The following is a 14,850-nucleotide window of genomic DNA, read 5'->3' as shown; positions in this document are numbered from 1 at the left end:
TTATGTTTATTAGAAGCATAGAAGGAAATATTACAAATTTACACGTTTAACCGAGTATGACTAATAATGATATGCGAAAGCATCTTCGTTTCGGTCTTGGCATTATGGATTATCATCCTATTGGGCATTGGTCATTAATTGACAACTCGAAAACGGTTAACTGGCAGAGGAAATGCTAAAAGGTTTTTCTATTCAGAATTTAGTTGTCTATTTCCGAGAGTTCATGCGGGACCTCTGGGCAATCTACATGCATGTGCACAGAGAAGGGTAATGTGGACAGTTAGCGAGCTCGTTGCAGCGATTCCAGCCGGGGATTGCTAACGCGAACGCAATGGAAACCGCAATTCGATTAATGGCGGTACCGATACGTCTGCTCGTCTCATCGTGCCAATGATTGGCTACGGATCAATCGGATTGCGAAAAACCCGTGAAACAGAATGGGCACGGTCATAGAAGCATCGATCGTTGAAAAAGTCAAAGGGGCGAGACGGGGGTTAACGTGGGATTTTGTTGCTCGTCATTCGACCACTCCGAGATGGTTAAGGCGAGGGGAGAGACCAGAGTAAAGGGACGAGGAAGGAAATTCCGACCGTTAAGGTGATGTGAAAGTGGCGTCGAAGAGGTTTTGTTAATAAAACATCTCTCTCTACTCGGTTTACCAAATAGTTTGAAACCTGACAATGTAAATACGGAGGCTATAAGGAAGGTCCTGACACGCATAAAATTTCAATTTATTTATATTATTTATTTATTTTAAATTCCAATATTGCCTGCACGGTCAGACGAATTTCACCCATATGTCGAAAAGGCTCCGTGTTCAAAGGGTTAAACATGGTTCGTTCCTAATTTGCACGATTTTTCTTTTCGAGCACCGCAATATCTTGTACACTCGTAAATGCTCAATATTTCTGGTCAACTGTCTCTTTTTGCGTGGATTATTCAAATGGTCTCGATCATTAAGCTCGCAGGGTTTGGCGGGAAGAATTCTTAACGTAACGAGGGTAATTTCAGTGGTCAGGAAATGAAGCTCTCCCACGAGTGGGGCGGAAGCTCGAAAATAGCGGAAACGACCGTTGGGTGGTCTGGCGCAGTCAGGGGGGGGGGGCAGGGGTACCGGAAGTACGGGCATAATAATGGGTAAACACTTTCAGGTCGGGACTCGGTAATTCCGGCGGATTTTCCGCAAATTTTCCCCGGATCTTCGCGAGGTCCCCGCCGCCCCTTCGGCGTCTCGGCGTCTCGGGGCGACGTGCTCGCCTTTCCCTTTCGGGAAGAATTTTCAACCCTTCCAGCACTCGGCTGGTATAATATTCAATTACATAGCTGCAAGTAAAGTCAAACAAGCCCGGAGGCCCTGCGAGACTCTCGCTGTTCCGAGACCCGGAACCGGGGGGCGAGACCGGGTCTCTCGTCCCCCTTTGCAGGATACTTCGCGATGCGTTGCGTCCCCGACTCGTCCTCTTTCGTCCTTCCTAGACTATTTGCGAAGACGGGACGCGATGACGAAGGGAGGCTTCGTCTAAGAAGTTTCCAACTCCTTTCGGAAGGGCTCCCGGTACTCGCTTTACCCGGAGCCCTTCGAACTGCAGATACCAACTTGTACCGAGAAGATGGTAACGATTGACGACCTTCGTTGATTATGCGCTCGCGGAACTGGGAAGGAAATGTATATGATACTCGTTGCTCGATATCGCTATGACTATCTTATGGTAAAGCAAATTAAGCGTTATTTTTGATTGAATTATGTTTGATGTGTTTATCAAGGAGTTTTGCATAAAAGATTATAACCAGAGACTGCCTGTAAAATTGATGACAACAATGACAGCGACCGATATTTGCTAATTTACAAATGCGATACGGAGGAGAAATATTTATTCGTTGACTCGTTATCTACTTGCAGAGGAATTTATCTGAAAGATGAATTACGCAATTGAGATATATTTTCGTTACCGATGTAAGGGTGAACTTTGAAGATATAAAACTATTTCAAAGTAATAAGGATATTTAGTAAATTAAATAAATATTCATTCGTTGGGAAAATCTTGAAGCAAAATTGATATCCGTTAAGCGTGTTGTATTTAAACGAGTATTAAGGGGATGTAAAAGGGGTGTATCGTTCATGAAACTTTTCTCCAAATTGAGTGTATCAATTTATTTCAAATTTTTCCGCATTAATAAGGGGGCTCTAAGGCAGGTCCTAAAACTCGCAAAATTTCATTTGTTATTAAAATTGTTCAAAATAGCTATAAATAAAATACCTTATAATTGAAATATCATGGGTTTCAGGACCTTCCTTACAGCCTCCATATTTACATTGTGATGTCTGAGACGATTCGACACACCCAGTTCGGAGAAAAGCTTCATAAACGATACCTCTTTGACGCCACCTTCACATTACCTTAACGCTTAATAGAATGAAATATTCTCTAACCGCGTAGAAAGCGGTCGAGTAGGGTGTCAAATTTGCGGCGTAATGAGCGACGTCATGGTGCTGCAACCCCCTTGACTTTCGGGCGCATCCCCATAGAGTTCCGTCCAATTAAAACGTCACTGTCCTAGCCGTTAGCGTGACGAAAGAGGGGTACCCGGCGTTTAGGTGAATTATCGACGATCATGAATCGACAATGAGGAAAATTCCCTGCACCCCTGCCAGGAAAATGCGAGATAATGAACGATGCACCGGTTACAGTTCAAACCACCCACCCCCCGTTTCCTGGTTCCAAGGGAATTGCTTCAAAATATATTCCTCGTTGTTTCGCCGTTGGTGCGTTCAGCAGTGAATTAATTAAGCGCTCCAGATTAAAATAATATCTATTATCCAATTAACGTAGCTTTCTAATGCCCGGTTCCCCCAACCTCGGTGAAGAAGATAATAAATCCTCGGTTACAATGAATTCCACGTTCAACCACATTTTAACGGCGAGTTAATTTCCATTAATCGCCGTTTAGATTAACCAGACAAATTCGATCGTTTAGCTTCGGTTAACTCTTTGAGGCACGATGGTATTAAAAGTGTCCCACCTTTTAATGCGTGAATATGCGTCAGATTTACAGCTAATAAGTCACCTAACTTTATTAACTGCAAAATTTACAGTAATATAAGATAATTTTTTCTTAAATAAGAGCTTTTGAATTTTATTCAATTTAAATTTATGTCAGGAAATTTGCTAATTCATACTTCCCGTACTATATATCCAGAGGTCGCTGCAAATACTAGTCTCGAAGAATAACGTGCGAGTGTCAGCCCCCTGCTTGCACGAAGCTAGGAGGACTTCGTGTCTCGATAAGGGCGCATGTATCTTACCTTCTAATCGATCGGAGTATCGGCCAATCACGCGATCGCGTTCACCTACGATTCAACTTACTTCGAATGGGGTATACGATTAGTTAATCGCGCTCTAAATAAATGTGGGGAGACATTCACGTCTTTAACTCATTATTAACTTATACGTTAAATTTAACCTAAGGTTAGGTAATCAATGATTTAACCGAGGTTGATGGAACCGGACATAAACAGAAAAATTGCAGGTAGAAATATTCCCATATTTTCATCTTCAACCCTGGTTCACGTTTCGTTCACATTATGCCAAGTTTCTTAATAATTGTTATAAAATTCTCTTTCATTAACGTGAAATTTCAAGGCGAAATTTATCTTGGGGGTTGTACTCTAAGCGAACCCTTCCTTAGCGCCATCCTCCACTTTGTGTTCCTTTGCCTGTCTTCTCTCGTCCTCATCCTCTTTTTAATTCCAGCTAATTAATAAACTTTTAGTCTCCTGCTTGCGATTCGCCGTCGTCTCCGCCGGCCTCCGCCAGGGGCGGCCGAATTCATCTCCTAACCGACTCTCCTCAAAGGGCGGTTTCGCCCGCTTCTTTCAACCTCATCCGCCCGCTCGCCCTACACCTCACCGACTCCTTGAGCTCCCAACAGGGCTGATTCGGTCGCTTTCCTCCCACTCACGGATTCACGACCTTCTAAATCGCGCCGCATTTCTTCGGATGGATTTAGTCCATCTCGCAAAGCGATTGTCGATTTTCTACCATTCTATCCACGTTAAGGTCAAGTCAAAAAACTCCCTCAAATCGGTCGATTCGAATAAGACACTTTTTTTAAGGGTATTGAATCGAATATTGAAATATTTACAAAATGTAGGATATTCGTTAAATATATAGAAAATATAGGGTAAATATTTTGTGCTACTGGGGTTTCGGCATTTCACCCTTCATTATCAACGGGGGGATAAATCGTGTTTTCGAGACGAAAATGCGATCTAGAATCGAAGTTTTAAGCCCTAAGGCCGAAAGACCAGGGCAACCCGAGAGGGTGGTGGTACGGTCATAAAGATAGCTCGCAAGTACCAGCCCCGTGTGCTTACCGGAGGCGTAAATCACGTCTGCGGGACCTTGTTTATCGCAACATGGCGGCGGCCGGTGCTGTTTGCACTGCTAGAACGGACTCGGCGGCGGTCTGAAGATCTTCGAAGCGCTGTTTGCACTTTACGTACAGCCTGGTAATAACTGTCGCCCTGTGTGCGTCCGCCAAAATTATACCCCGATAACGGCCCCTCTTTGGTGGGATGCGTGCGCGCGAGCAATAGGCGCAATAATGCACAATGATAATCAATGATACGCAATCGTCCGCAACTAGGCATCCTGGAACTCGCAAAAATCATTCGTTGGATATCGATAAGCGATCTACGAGTTATCCCGATGTGACGAAGACCTTCGTGGATCGCAAAGAGCGATGGAAATTTACGTTAAAATCGTTCCAAGTATTCGAGTTCTTCAGACCTGCCTGAATGCTCTAATTAGTGATCATTGCGTGGAGTCGAGGAGTCTTTAAACCCTCTTTTATCCCACTGTGCAAAACGTAACTGAGAAATTAAAGTGTCCTCCAAACTCTGAAAGACGTTGAACTGCCCCACGTGCGATTTTCTCGCAATAGTTGAAAAATTAATTAAAAGAAGAGAGGAAACTATAAGGGGCACGTAATTGAATCATTTAAGTACCTGTGAGTACATCGTAATTTATAATGTTTATGTCTGCTTAACCATTCGAGACTTCTGTTGGCTGAAAGTATTAATTTTTCCCGGAGAATATTTTAATGTCTTAAAAATATTCTTTTGGGCACCCAACTGTACCCTATTAAAAAAATATATATATCGTAATTCTGCAACATTTTAATTGGAAATTTTATTCAAATCTGTTATACGAATCTTATAACGTTTTCAAACAACATTTATAAGATATATAATAAATTTTGTACATAAGTGTATTCATTTTTCCAGAAAATTTTCACAGAATTATAATATAATGTTATAAAATGACAGATTTATTTGGAAATTTGTCGTAAATGTATACTAATTCACTCTTGAGACGTGAAATGTATAGTTTTATCGAAACCTTGTGTACTAAAGGTGCATGATTTTTATGAATATTTTTAACAGGGTATTAAAGGTGTCCGTAGAAAATTTGTCCTAAACTAGGAATGTGTTTTCCTGTGGTTATGAGCGAAAGGGCCACTTGCCATTACATCGCAATTATGACCTTAAGGGTGCATAATTCGATTTTAAATGCCCTCGATCGCGAGTCCTCGCACGTGCCATGAGCCACGCTCCCACGATGAGAACACGATGCTTCTTCGGCTGACTTCCGGTCGCGTGGATGAGAACCCCTAGTACAGGGTTAAACGCGACGAGCCACCCTTTTCCATACTTTTCGAGCACTCGAGGATATATTAAGGTAAAGGCGCGTGTCAGACATTTATTATATAATAACGTCGAGTCCACAACTCGTAACTGTACACCGGTAATGCGCAAGTGCGACATGACATGAATTACATCCCTTCCTTAGAACGAGTTATGTCCTTCAAAATGTCCCACGCAGGGAGACTCTTTGCACGCACTAATAATTAAATTCGTGACGTTCAAATATTGCATGCTTTCTCGTGTCTCGGATGAAAATTTTAGCCCTACTTTGAACCTGCACGATCAAAGTAATAACTCTCGGCTCTATTTTACACTTTAAGTCCTACTTTTGAACTTGCATGTACATCCTACTTAATATGAATTAAGGGGACGTGAAAGAACTGTCTGAAATTTTGATACATGACTCGTGAGCACTAAAGAATTATCCTGACACTTTCAAATAGCCCACTTTTATCAGACAGCGTTCAAGCTGATGGCGAGGTCTTTCCAGAACAGTGGTTGATTACCTGTTTCTGTTGAGTATTGCCTGAGTTATGAGTTTTAGAATTTGCGGTGTCTACAGCATTAACATTATTCAAGATGCAGTGCGTCGAGGTTGCATGGTCGGACTTAACGTTCCTGTGTGTGCGCATACTTCATTTTTGTACAAAGCTTCGTAACTCTGTCAATGTTTATTATTTTGAAATAATATTTTAACTTTAATTTATGAGTGTTTAAGTAAATACAAAAAATAAAAGTCGATTTTAATCTAAAATTTTAATTACATTTTAGAATTTCTCCCTTAAGTCCTATTTTTGGTCTACGAGTATAGAAACGGAAATGTTTGCCACTTTTAAGGTTCAAAGCAGGACCTCAACTATACAAAAGTTATTCTTTCGTTACATTGTCTCAAAACCCATTTAAAACTTACAATTACGGATTCTAAGGAAATGTTTACCACTTTTAAGGTCTAAAGCAGGGCCTCAATTATACAAAATTTATTCTTTCGTTACATTGTCTCAAAACCCATTCAAAGCCTACAATCACGGATTCTAAGTAGGATCAATATATATATATATATATATATATTTATTTCTTCCATTAAGGCATGAAGAATAATTGCTCTGGTTGGTGTCTAATTATCGAGAGTCTAAGCAGGTCGTCGTTCCTCGGTCACGCGCACCCCTTTTGCGCATATCGCGACGATCCTTCATTAACATCTCCGCCGTCGTTCCCAAAAACCCGGTGCTAATTCGCGGCTCGCCGAGGTGGCAAGAATTAGCGACCACTTTACGTTTCGCGACACGAGACGAGGCGAGAGGAGAGCTATCGAGAGAGGGAGGGGTAAACGCGCGACTTACTCGGTGTCGATTTAAACCGACACACGTATACGCCGAACAACTAGGTATATTTGCCAGGCATAAACGGAATGGCGGTGGCACGGGGTTGTGGGAGGATCTATGCTCGTAGACGGCCGTGTAACAGCAGGCACTCGCTCAAATATTTCCCCGTTAAATATTTGATCTGGTTTTTATTCCATTTATTAAAAGCCGCGAGCTGCCTACCACCGGCGGCGCGCCCCGATTCCCCGGGTGCACCCGCGCCCCTCCGGGGTAGCGTTATCAGCGACGGGGGTGCAGACTTTTCGGCGAGAGCTCCCGACTCGAAACCTACTCCAACTCTTCCGGCTTCTTCGTCGGACTTTTCCGTTGTTCCTCCCTTGTCCCGAAATTGTCCCTCCGTTGCCTCTCCGTTATTCCCCGTGACTTCTTCATTGTCCGTCGACGTTACGTTACCCGGACGATCTCAGAAAACGGACGAGAACCCTCCAATTAGATACATCATTTGTTACCGACAGCCCGTGTCATAAATTTACTTGGAATTATTTAGAAGTAACGAGGAAAAACGTATCCCCGGTAGCACCGAATATTTCTTTTATATTTTCTACATATTGAACGAATATCGTACATCGTGCAAGATATTTACTTTAGAATATTTTTTTTATATTTGTATGACATTAGCTCAACGGGTTTCCGTAATATTTTCCTTACAAAACCTTGCATTTTATTTTAACATCATGTTATTCGTGTTACGTAATTATAAAATAGTTTGTTTGGTGGGTAGGAATACTTATATATTTATGTAGGATATTTACATCTCGCCTTATCGATCCAAGCCATAGGCAACAATTGACCAAGTGTTGCAATTGAAAAGATAAGGGAGACATTTGGGGCTGGTCAGGTTAAACGAACCCGTTTCACGTCCTCGAAAACGTGCACCCCCTCTTTCACTCTCGCCGGCTCCGCCATTTCGACTAAGGGGGCACGTCCACCCCTCCTCTTCTGCCAACGTGATTCCTCGATAAGCGACTTCGACATATTACCTAGATTACCGACGGCGGTCCTCGTCCATCGGCGCGATGGTCAGAGTCAGTCAATATATTCGGAGCGGGGGATGAACGGGCCACGAGGGTTCGAGGCGGAACGCCAGCGCCGGGGGGCCGGGACCGGAACCGGGGCCGAGGGCAGGAGGAGACGGGTTGTACGATCGAGGGGGAGTGGCGCAAACATTTGCCTGCCGCCCGGTAAATTAAAAGCACACAGAGAGGAGAGAATAGAAGTGAGAGGAGAGTGAGTAAGTGAATGAGTGAGGAAGGGGTGCGAGGGAAGGGGGCCAGGTCCTCGCTGTCCTCCCGCGGGCTTCCTTGACCGGAGGGCAGAGGGTGGACTATTTTCGACCGATCGTTCGATCGCAGATCTTCTTCCCGAAAAAGAAAAGAATGGTCAGGAAAACCACAATGGTTGGGAATCGTAGCCCTGATGCAAGGCAACATCCGGGACACCCTTAGGAGGAGGTTGCATTAACCAGCGTAACGGAGTAAAAAGAACCATGACCGCCACACGCTTTTCAAGTCCTACATTCGGCTTTATAGGTCCTATTTAATATGCATTAAGTCCCACTTTAGACCTACAGACCTACAAGTAAAAGAAGTGGAAATATCTGCCGCATTTACTCCAGGACCAGGATCAGGTGTAGGATAGCACTTCGATCGGAGGTCCACAATTAGAGATTCCGAGTAGGATGAACATTTCGACTCGGGACGTTATCCCATATCGAAAGCCATCGTACCTTCCTCCTGTCACCATGCCGTGTTGCCGTTTCTGCAACTTTTCATTCGCGCTCTCGTTCTCCCACCCTTTCCTGGCTCTTCCGAGCCGTTAGAGGAAACTGCGCGAAGTGTCTCCGACGTCGAAAAGTGCGACTGAACGGTGAAATCAAGTTCTCAGTCCTTATCGGTCTATTACCCCCTTTGTTCCGCTTTGTCTCTCAATCACCCTTTTATGATTCGTTTGGTCCTCACCCTCCTGTCTATCCGTCAAACACTCCCCTGGCTATGCATGTCCTTTGCGGCACCACCGTGGAAAGGCGCGGAGAGGAGAGGAAAGGGGTGGAACTGGTAGCGCGAGCTTCTCTGTTGACACGCAAATATTTGCCGCGGCATACACCACCACCATCAACCGCCCTCCCGCCCCCTCCCCCGATGTGTCGCCCACCCTTACCCCTTTTGCCATATTTCGCGAACGAGCTCTATGTGGCTACATTAAAAATTATACCGGCCGACACTTGCACCCCTTTGCTATCGGTTCCCAGCTATCCGAGCTCAAACGCGCTCCTGTCTCCACCCTGCCGGTAATCCACGGAAACTGCATTAAGCACGACGTACGTCGTCATCTTACGACCCTCCTTTATCTTTTTATCCCAAACGACACGTAATGAAATTTGTTTAATAAATTGCGAGAATTTAAGTGAACGATATTTCCGATATTTAACTGCTGAATCGAGAATTACAAAATTTAATTAATGCTTTATCTATTGATCGAGTAATATCATTTAAATGTATTTTATGTATTTTGAAGAGACGATATCGATTATTTTTCACTTGTGGATGAAAATGGAATCTGAACGTTTCGGGATACTTCCGAATATTTCCGAGAGAAGGGAAACGCCCCGCGCATCTGAAATTTCCGATCGCTTTCCTTCGACCTCCAGATTAGGATGACCCTTCGTTAACGGTTAACCCTTTCACCACACATGGTCGATGTTATCTTAACGGTAATATCATTAGGTCAGTCGGACCTTACGAAGCTCTTAGGTACTTTCGAGCTGTTCATACAACCCTTCTCATCAGCACCGAACCCTATTATAGTATTCCATCTTGAAAGCTCGCCTATTCCTCCCCTGAATCAGCTGACGGTCGATTTAAATTATCGAAAGTGGTTGCAAAACTTTTACACGATAAAGGTCGATATATATCGACATCTCAGATATATATATATATATATAGGCTGACTTTTTCATATCACCTTAAAACCGGAACTGTAGTTAAAGAAGAGAAAAAGAAAATACAGACTGTTAATGTTCGCAGATGCACTAATTTCTTTCAAGCTGGTTGAGAATATAATTTTGTACTTTATAGAATATCAGTTTTTTGCTTTTGTTGTAAAAGAAACTCAAATGGTACAATTGAAAATATAGAAAGCAAGATGTTATTAATCTGACGGTTAGACCAACCAGCCCATTCTTCTCAACACCTTTCTCAAGCTTTTCACACCAGTGGTGCGTACAAGAGGTCGTCGTGAAAGAAAGGTGAGACGTTGGTCGCGGTAGTCTTCGAATTAATTATCACATAATAATCAAAGACCTCCCTGTAGGCTGGTCACGTCCACTTGGCTGTGGCTCCCACGTCGGCCGTTTCGTAAGCTTCAGGCCCGTGACCTACGCGAATATCGGACTCCTTTCTTCTCTTCCTCGCTAACAAGAAGTTGGACCACCCTTGGCAAATTTCAATTTTCCACCCACCTACTTTAGTTATTTTTAACTCGTTAACTTCATTTCTACTCTTCTGGAGCGAGAGTTGGTTGAACCTTGATATCACAGCAGCAATCCTAATTGATTCGATTTTCCAAATTTTCTCAAATGTTTTAATAACATCGGTGGCGCCACGTCCGCGGAGAAAGCGAGACTTGGCTGTCACCTGCGTTCGATCTTGATATCACAACGGCAACCCTAATTGCTTCGCTTTTCCAAATTTTCTGAGATTTTTAATTGTAATCGGTGCCACCACGTCCGCGGGGAGTGCGAGGGTTGGTGCGCGATGGAATGCAGTTCGTTCTTTGTTGCGCTTTTGACCCCGAACTGACTAGGCCGGCTAGTGTGCGCTCGTGTTTGTCTCGCGCAAACTTTGTTTTTGCAAATAGAACCACGTGTTCTCCGCTCTCGGCTCTCGTTCAAGCCAGCCCTCCCCCTTCACTCGCTTTTACTCCCTCGGCCTCTCTCTTTCCCTCCCTATCTATCTCGCCCTCGTTCTCGCTCTCGTTCTTTCTCTAAATCCACGAACCCATCATCCCCTGTCCACGCCGCCCCTTGCGTACACACGCGACAGGTGCCTAACTGGAAAACTGGGCCAAAAAGGCGCCACTTACGTACACACCCTGCGTACATGGGTTATTAATTCGCACGGACGTTCGCTTTCGCGTGCGAATGTCAAATCACGAATTCCCCTCCAGGCAGCGATTTGTTGTGCCTTTTGGGTCTTGTTTTTCATTCCTCCGCCCGCGCCGAAAAATTTCCTCGAGTTTTTCGCCAAATGCCCGGAACGTTTTGGTTTTTACTTAACGATCGACCGCTTCTTGTCTGAAGTTCTTTTCAGATTTATCGGTACAAGGTACGCGTTATAGCTCGTCTTGATAAATCACTACTTAAGGGGATGTGAAACCCCCCTCAAATCACTCGACCCGAATACCACACTTTTTTTTAAGGGTATCGAATCGAACCGTCTGAAACAATGACACATTATTCGTGAGCATCTAGGAATTATTTTGACACTGTCAAAATTCGGATTTTGCAAAGAAATGTTTTAACTAAGCCCAGACTAGGATCAAAATGACAATGACAATATGGAACGCTTCAGTTCGTATAATTCTCATCGTAGACTGTAAAAGACCAACATAAACCTAATTGTCGGTAACGGGACGCGCCACCTTATGTTCCCCCTTGAGTATTCAAAATGACGTTACCACCAAAAACGACATAGATGAATTTTATTTTATCGACGTCGATTAAATTTCTCAGCGCCTTCCATATCATCTTAGGAATTCTTCGGGGACGAAACGTGGGCGATGGGAAAAGGAAAAGGACGATAGGGCTGAAGAAATGAAGAGAGGAGGAAGAGGTCTTCGGAGATGAGTTGATGTATACTAATTGAAGGGCCGGCCGCGAACTGCACGGTAGCAGGACCCGTCATTAACACCTCCCCTGGACCACACACGGCGGTTCCTCGTTCTGCGTATCCACACGAAACGCCTTTCGTGTTTATTTTGAGGAACATTATTCGGCAGAACCACCAGGGCACGGCTTGACTTCGAGCCCATCCTAGGATACACCCAGAGACGGGTTTCAGATTGGAAAAAAATAAATAGTGAACAGTCGTCGCGGCAAACTGTGCGTTAATTAAACAAATAAAGGAATAAAATTTGTCTCGATCCCAGTTCGTTTTGGGGATATTTAATTTTAGACGGAATGATTTCACTTTGAAACTCGCGCAGATACGATCGCTCTCAAGCCTCGATACGACGGTCCGATAAAAGGAAACGTAAACTCGGTATCTCTACCATTATGACACCGATACTTTGCTGATAAAATCGCACTAATTGGTATATAAATATAACCATTCTTCTCAGATTTGTCTTCCTAACGCCCGGTAAAATATCGCAATTTGAAGTTGATCGTATCACCGGACAGGTGAATGGATTACCGGAAGAACGATGTAAATAAATCCGTAATCCAGTTTCATGCATACCGTGGAAGTGAGTAATATCGATATCATTGAATTGTAACCAGTAGAGTTTCAAATGCCATCGCGCTGCTTATGTCATCATCCCATATCTCCATGTCCTCATCTCTTCGCGTCCTTGACCCGAGCAAGTTTTCCCGCAGGCGGTTACTACAGGTCGAAGACACGCCTATTGGTTTCTCGGTGCATCATTGTGCATGCATCATTTGTCTCATGGGAGCTTGGTCGACAATGGATCCTCTATCTGTGATTAATTCGCGGATTCGCAGAGGCCGCGTCAGCCGCGCTGGCGTCTCGCGGAGTAGGGCCTTGGAGAACCTTGAAGGGGTCACGAGAAGAAAGAACTAAAAAGGGATGGGTTTCGGAAGTTCATGAAAGTCCGTTTACACAACTCTTTGGCGTCCTGCGATGCATTAGGCTCTCGAGACGGCCTGGCCTGGAATCTTCGACCTCTGCTCCTCTCTCTCGGAGAGAGGAGTTGGACTGGTCGTTCCGGTATATACGTCAACGACGACCGGAGGGACCCAAGTCGGATACAGGGTGCTTTATAAGTCTCCGCTTGCCAACCTGGGACGATGATTAAATACACATCGATCAGGATATCGGTCCTTAAGGTGATAAGAAAGAGTCCGCTTATACATATGTGCCCATAATTATGAAAGTGGTCTAAGTCAAAATTAAAAAAAACATTAGTTTATCAGTTATTTCACGCCATATTATTTCAAACGAAATTAATTCAATGTAATTTCGAAACAAAAAATATATGACTTAGACCACTTTCATAATTATGGGCACATATCTAAGAGGTCGAATCGTTGGGGAAAGGATTCTCCGAATTGGGTGTACCGGTTCGTTTCAAATTTTTCTACCTTCTAGATTCTTCCTACTAGATTCATGCAAGAAGACTGACAGGGCAATTTATGGAATCGTTTGCGATTAATTATGTCTCGCCGGGCCTTGACTTTTAATATTAATCGCGAGATTTGTTACGGCTGGAGCTTAATGATCGAAACAATGCGTTCTCGGTAAAACGTCATGTAAAATATTGAAACTACCCCTAGGAGCATCGGACGGTTGTTTGAACCGCTTTGCCTGGGTAGTTTCTTATAAGCTTGAGTTTTCCGGTTTCGTTTTACGAGGAATTAATTTACAGAAGGTACGTCTATAGGGTGTATTCGTTCCCTGGTAGAAACGCATCTTCCACCCGGTGTCATTTTCTACCCGGTATGTTGCCCGTCCGACTCTTTTCAATGGAGTGGAACGTTCGCGCGCGCGCAACCCTTGAGGGCCCTTGAGGCCAAGTCGAGAGGACCCCTTCTACATGGGTGGTCCATTCTTCTTACGCATTCATTATATAAGTTCGGTAAAGTTCGAGCCGGGGCCCTGAACGAAACGCTACACCTTATGTTATCTGTCTTTCTCGATTCCTTCCTAATTCCAATAAGTTAGCTGGTCATGTGGAAACGTTACCATAGTTCGCAGGACGGCTCCTGGTGGAGGTGCAACAAATTCCCCCACCCTTGAATAGCCAAGTTCAGACACGATCGCAAACCATCTTTTTTAAGGTGATGTGAAACCCCCTTCAAATCATTTTCATGAAACAACCGTCAAAATGTGGGGAATGAAGAATTATGAAACATGCGTTTTAAATTTTTCGAAAAAATTCATTTTTAAGGAGTGAGCTACCCCTTTGAATACTTCTTTTACCCCTTACGCGAGCAGTAATTGTTCCATCCAAATGAAACTTTTTTTGTATTGTTCTGGTCTATAAATTAACCAAGTTTCATTTGGATAGAGCAGTTACTGCTCGCGTAAGGGGTAAAAGAAGTATTCAAAGGGGTGGCTCACCCCTTAAAAATGAATTTTCTCGAAAAATTCCAAATGATGTTTCATAATTCTTCATTCCCTAAATTTTAACGGTTGTTTCATGAAAATCGGTCGAGTGCTTCTATATGAAATAACCAACTCATCCCCTTGCACGGCCAACCTTGAAGCCTGATTTCACCCCCTAAAAGTGTTTATCCGCCGATAAAAAAAAAACACGGGTCCCTTAGATTTTAGTACTCTATAACATATTTAAAAATGAACAAAATTGGAGGGGGACACCTCAGGTACCTTCCTTGTCAGGATAAATTCTCGAAACGATTGCGAAATATTTTTGCAGCCGTTTTCCCAGTACCCCGATATTTTCTATTACCCTTCATGATTTACGATTAAAGTCTCGTTCTTGAAGCGGCACGTCGAAAGAATGGAAAATAAATTTCAGTCTTAATTATCATTCAAGTAAAGCACGATATACTATTCAAGGGAC

This window comes from Orussus abietinus, unplaced genomic scaffold (genome assembly GCF_000612105.2).
Source record: "Orussus abietinus isolate OABI.00-Male unplaced genomic scaffold, Oabi_2.0 scaffold117, whole genome shotgun sequence".
NCBI lineage: Eukaryota > Metazoa > Arthropoda > Insecta > Hymenoptera > Orussidae > Orussus > Orussus abietinus.
This window is presented reverse-complemented; position numbering follows the sequence as displayed.